Source organism: Asterias rubens, chromosome 2 (assembly GCF_902459465.1).
Source record: "Asterias rubens chromosome 2, eAstRub1.3, whole genome shotgun sequence".
NCBI classification, from domain to species: Eukaryota; Metazoa; Echinodermata; class Asteroidea; order Forcipulatida; family Asteriidae; genus Asterias; species Asterias rubens.
Genome location: NC_047063.1, coordinates 5,779,866 through 5,785,889, shown reverse-complemented (window position 1 = coordinate 5,785,889; position 6,024 = coordinate 5,779,866).

Here is a 6,024-nt window from a genome sequence, read left to right as displayed (position 1 = left end):
GCACTGGAGAATTTGTGTATGCACAGTGTCCTTGGGATTGGCACTGGAGAATTTGCGTAAGCACAGTGTCCTTGGGATTGGCACTGGAGAATTTGCGTAAGCACAATGTCCTTGGGATTGGCACTGGAGAATTTGTCAGAGCAGTGTGCACACAGTGTCCTTGGGATTGGCACTGGAGAATTTGCGTAAGCACAATGTCCTTGGGATTGGCACTGGAGAATTTGTCAGAGCAGTGTGCACACAGTGTCCTTGGGAATGGCACTGGAGAATTTGCGTAAGCACAGTGTCCTTGGGATTGGCACTGGAGAGGAGAATTTGTCAGAGCAGTGTGCACACAGTGTCCTTGGGATTGGCACTGGAGAGTTTGCGTAAGCACAGTGTCCTTGGGATTGGCACTGGAGAGTTTGCGTAAGCACAATGTCCTTGTGATTGGCACTGGAGAATTTGCGTAAGCACAGTGTCCTTGGGATTGGCACTGGAGAATTTGCGTAAGCACAGTGTCCTTGGGATTGGCACTGGAGAATTTGCGTTAAGCACAGTGTCCTTGGGATTGGCACTAGAGAATTTGTCAGAGCAGTGTGCACACAGTGTCCTTGGGATTGGCACTGGAGAGTTTGCATAAGCACAATGTCCTTGGGATTGGCACTGGAGAATTTGCGTACGCACAATGTCCTTGGGATTGGCACTGTAGAATTTGCGTAAGCACAGTATCCTTTGGATTGGCACTGGAGAATATGTCAGAGACATTATGCACAATGTCCTTTGTGATTGCCACTGCAGAATTTTCGTAAGCACAATGTCCTTGGGATTGGCACTGGAGAATTTGCGTAAGCACAGTGTCCTTGGGATTGGCACTGGAGAATATGTCAGAGACATATGCACAATGTCCTTTGTGATTGGCACTGCAGAATTTTCGTAAGCACAATGTCCTTGGGATTGGCACTGGAGAATTGCGTAAGCACAATGTCCTTGGGATTGGCACTGGACAATATGTCAGAGACATATGCACAATGTCCTTTGTGATTGGCACTACAGAATTTGCGTAAGCACAATGTCCTTGGGATTGGCACTGCAGACATTGTCAAAGTAGTGTGCACAAAGTCCTTGGGATTGGCACTGGAGAATTTGTCAGAGCAGTGTGCACACAGTGTCCTTGGGATTGGCACTGGAGAATTTGCGTAAGCACAGTGTCCTTGGGATTGGCACTGGAGAATTTGCGTTTACAAGCACAGTGTCCTTGGGATTGGCACTGGAGAATTTGCGTAAGCACAGTGTCCTTGGGATTGGCACTGGAGAATTTGCGTTTACAAGCACAGTGTCCTTGGGATTGGCACTGGAGAATTTACATTTACAAGCACAGTGTCCTTGGGATTGGCACTGGAGAATTTGCGTTTGCAAGCACAGTGTCCTTGGGATTGGCACTGGAGAATTTACATTTACAAGCACAGTGTCCTTGGGATTGGCACTGGAGAATTTACATTTACAAGCACAGTGTCCTTGGGATTGGCACTGGAGAATTTACATTTACAAGCACAGTGTCCTTGGGATTGGCACTGGAGAATTTGCGTTTACAAGCACAGTGTCCTTGGGATTGGCACTGGAGAATTTGCGTAAGCACAGTGTCCTTGGGATTGGCACTGGAGAATTTACATTTACAAGCACAGTGTCCTTGGGATTGGCACTGGAGAATTTACATTTACAAGCACAGTGTCCTTGGGATTGGCACTGGAGAATTTGCGTTTACAAGCACAGTGTCCTTGGGATTGGCACTGGAGAATTTGCGTAAGCACAGTGTCCTTGGGATTGGCACTGGAGAATTTGCGTTTACAAGCACAGTGTCCTGAGGATTGGCACTGGAGAATTTGCGTAAGCACAGTGTCCTTGGGATTGGCACTGGAGAATTTACATTTACAAGCACAGTGTCCTTGGGATTGGCACTGGAGAATTTGCGTTTACAAGCACAGTGTCCTTGGGATTGGCACTGGAGAATTTGCGTTTACAAGCACAATGTCCTTGGGATTGGCACTGGAGAATCTGTCAGAGTAGTATGCTCTCCTGATCTTGGCATCAGCAATCAGCATCTGTACCCAGTTCTTTTGTTGAAGAAACGATGATCGCTTACAACCTTGCAACATCAATGACCCGCCTGTCCACACAAGGGATGGCACAACTCTCCAGGCGAATCAAACTTCAAACACCTTGAAAGCGACATGCACATATTCAGACAACCAATGAGTATGAAAACAGAGAAGACAGAGACATTTGCAGTAGAGCAATAGCAAAAGCTGCCACATCGCGCTGCACCGAACACTAGGCTTAAGACCGGAACTGGTATGTGATCTTTCATTTAATATCTGGAATGGGGTTTCTTTGGTAGGTATCTGCAGGTGTCAGATGGTGTCTAAGTGAAGGTTAGTGTCTGTAAGGGTCGGTTGTAGGCCTAGTCGTTTGTGTTGGTAAATGTGGTCATGAGTGAGGGGTTAGGGTTACATTAAGGGTTAGGGTGATAGAACTCCCGGGTAGAACTAGGGTTTGGGTTAGGATGAGGGTTAGGATGAGGGTTAGAGTTGTGTTAGGGACAGACACCTACTAGAAACCCCATTCCGGATATTGAATGCAAGATCACATAGCAGCTCCATTTGTTTCAAGCCATTAGCACACCAATTTAGCGTTATTTTAATTTGCATTCTAGAGCTCTCTGAATCCCCTGCCCTCGTTTCCTCAGACAACCCAAGATACACAATCTTGATGCTCCCCTCCACGACATAGTGGTGTCCAGGGGTTCACCAACCTACAACATGCCCAGACATCTCACCAAGATCCTCCACCCACATGGCCTCACACAGCACCATATCACCAACACAAGTTCAACATTCATGTCAGTTTTGTCAAGACAACACTTGATCACCAGTTCCTCCAACACCAGAACAACCAGCCTGCACTCATCAAATTGACCATGGAACTAAAGGAGAACAATACCATATTCTTCCATGATGTTTAAGTCACCAGAAATGCAGATAGCACCCTCGCCCACACTGTACACTGGAAGCGTGCACGCAATTAGCATTAACCACACAGGTCTTCATTCCATTATCCACTCTTGGAGTCCACCGTCCAGAACAATTTGGTCCACTGTAAGCCCATAGCAGTTAACTAGGTATATGGGTACCCGAAAACAGTCGTTCAGTTCCAGTTCCATTTTATCGATTTCATTTTAAACATCCAGCGAGCAGCAGCTCCCACAGAAATTTCACATTTAGTTAGATATTCAGAGATGACAATTACATAGTAAGTGATGTCACATTTATGTACTTTTAAAGATTATCACTTAGGCTGTGTACGCATCCAGTGTAGGATATGTCCCTCCTCATGTAAATGCCATTCATTTCTATTACTTGCAGTTCTGGTTCATGTTGCTCCTGCATGATGTCATCTCTCCGTGATGATCTTCTTCTCTGTCTACTTGTACCTCTTTTCCCCTTTCCCTGTCCTTGGTTGCCAATCCATGATTCTTGTTGTCCATATAATTATTGTCAGTTCTAAGGGTAAAGTATCCATCCCATCTCCATATAGGCTTTTTTCATATTTTCCTGTTCTCTCTTGTTTCTGTGCATTTAATCCTGTCTCTATATTAAGAAATGTAGCGCTCGTCTCTCCATTGCTTTTGTTGGTGTGCAGAGTTTATGTTCTATCAGTTTTGTTGTTATCTGTCCATGTTTCTGCTCCATAAGTTATTGTTGATAGCCCACACTGATCCTATTATTTTTCTCCTCAATACCATATACCATGTAGGTATCCCATCACAAAATATACCTCCGTGTCATCCAAAGGAGCGTCATCCTGTCTTAATCCTGGTTGATGCTTCATCTTTTGTGATGTCGTTCAGTTTTACTGTTTGGTACAGTATTTATATTCATTGACCCTGGTGATCTCTTGGTCCTCCACCATTATTGAGTAATCTGTATTGAAGTTGGTCATAAACTTTTCCTTGTGCATCTTCAAATCATTGTCTTTATTTTTGCTGTTTACTTCATTTATTTGCACTTCTAAGTCATTAGCAGAAGAGGTGATAGAGCCACATCATCTGCAAAGCATAGATCTAATAACATTTCCCCATCGATAATGTGCCCCTTCCTTCTCATCCAGTAAAGTGTTCTTGAAAACCTCTTCCAACACCATGTTGAATATTTTGGGTGATTTTTTGTCCCCATGTCTTGTACTGCAATACATTTATTAAATACATTTATTAAAGTTTAATATAATTTTTAAAATCGTAACACATAAACCACATAATGGATTTGTACAATCTATAAATCATCACATGGGCTTTGCATACTTTTAAACAAAAGCTACACAGAGTGTGACCCCATTTGACCTTTACTTCCAGTTAAGCGCAGGCGTTAGAGCCAATGTCAGTTTTAAAGTATTATCTTTCTCAAGAAAAGCGCTGTGGCTGGCTGGTTGGCTCCATTGATCAACAGGTTCAAAGAAAGAAAGCTAGGTAGATAGATCAATAGATTAAATGTTAAGTTTTCACAACATTACAGCTGAATTGTAACTACAGTGTATGACACATAGTTACTAGATACATAAATCACAAGCAAAAATGGGAATAATGTATACTTTTAATTATTTATACTTCTTGTTTGGAAGCAGATTGATATCTAATATACATATAGAAGAATCAGACATACACTTTATTGTTCTAGCTATGAACTTAGAGAGGCTTTTTGCATTATTATGCACTTTAAAATTTCTTTATTGCTACGTAAAATTGGGAAGGTAGTGCTTTCTTCCCTACCGGCCAGAATTCAGACTGATGATACCCAAGCCTACATCCGTATTGAGTTTAAAAGGGGTTAACCCTGTTTCAGCCCTAGGAGTAGGTGGCAACGGCCTCTGAAAAAGAAAATTGTTGCTCACACCTTGAAGTGGCCTTCAGGCCTCGTGTGTCTGGCGACTTACATAATTTTTGTATACATATTACCAATCATGACAACAAACTAAATTACTATGATTTCAGTGACGGCTCAAAGTACCAATGAAAATCAAATTTTCGAACAGACATTTTTTGTGTTGTGTGATATCGGTTGCAACTCATAAGAAATACAATTTGAAGAAGGCATTTCATGTGATTGGTGGTGTAAGGGCCACTGAGAGAAATGACATGTTGTTTTAGGTTTCTCTATTTTTTCCCTATTTTACTTAAAGGCACTGAACACGTTTGGTATTTGTCAAAGACCAGTATCTCACTTGGTGTATCCCAACATGCACAAAGTAACAATTCTGTGAAAATATTGGCTCATTTGATCAATGGGCTTCAACTGAAAAAGGCTTCAGGCCTAAAGTATTGCTCTGTCTCCCACGGCCAGTATCTCCAATGGGTACAAATATTGTGTTTGTGCTGATAGTTAAGACGATGATTTTTCCTGCACAAAGACTACCTATCTCTGAAAAAGAGGGAGAGCACAAAAGTGGTAACATAACATGAATTTCAGGAAAAGTCAATTATACTTTTCCTGAAAAGTCAACAACAATTCATTTAGAATAATAGAACATACCCCCACGCTAGGTAGGTCAAATGACTATCTTCAAGGTAAATAATGTGCTGTCAATATTGAGTCTCGAAAGTTGATATCACTTATTATATTTTGAAAAAGTGACAAAACAAAATGGGAGGGAGTTCAGGTTTGCCGAGAACCTGCCAAAATCTTGCAAAACATTTCTAAACAACTCTTCCTTTATGAGTTTTTTTTTTTTAGAAGAGTAGGCCCAACAATTACTTTGAGTAATTACCAGTAGTGTCCAGTGCCTTTAATAAAAGATTTTAAATGGTAATATAATGTAGAAATTAAACTAGTGACATTTACTATAGTGGCACCACAAACAGTTGCGAATTTAAACTACATGTAGTTGCAAGTAATTTTTAATTCCCAAGATGCAATGCAGCATTTGTTGGCCGCAGGCGCAATATACTAAAATTCCTTCTGAAAGGATTGATATATTGTGTCACTGATGTCAGTG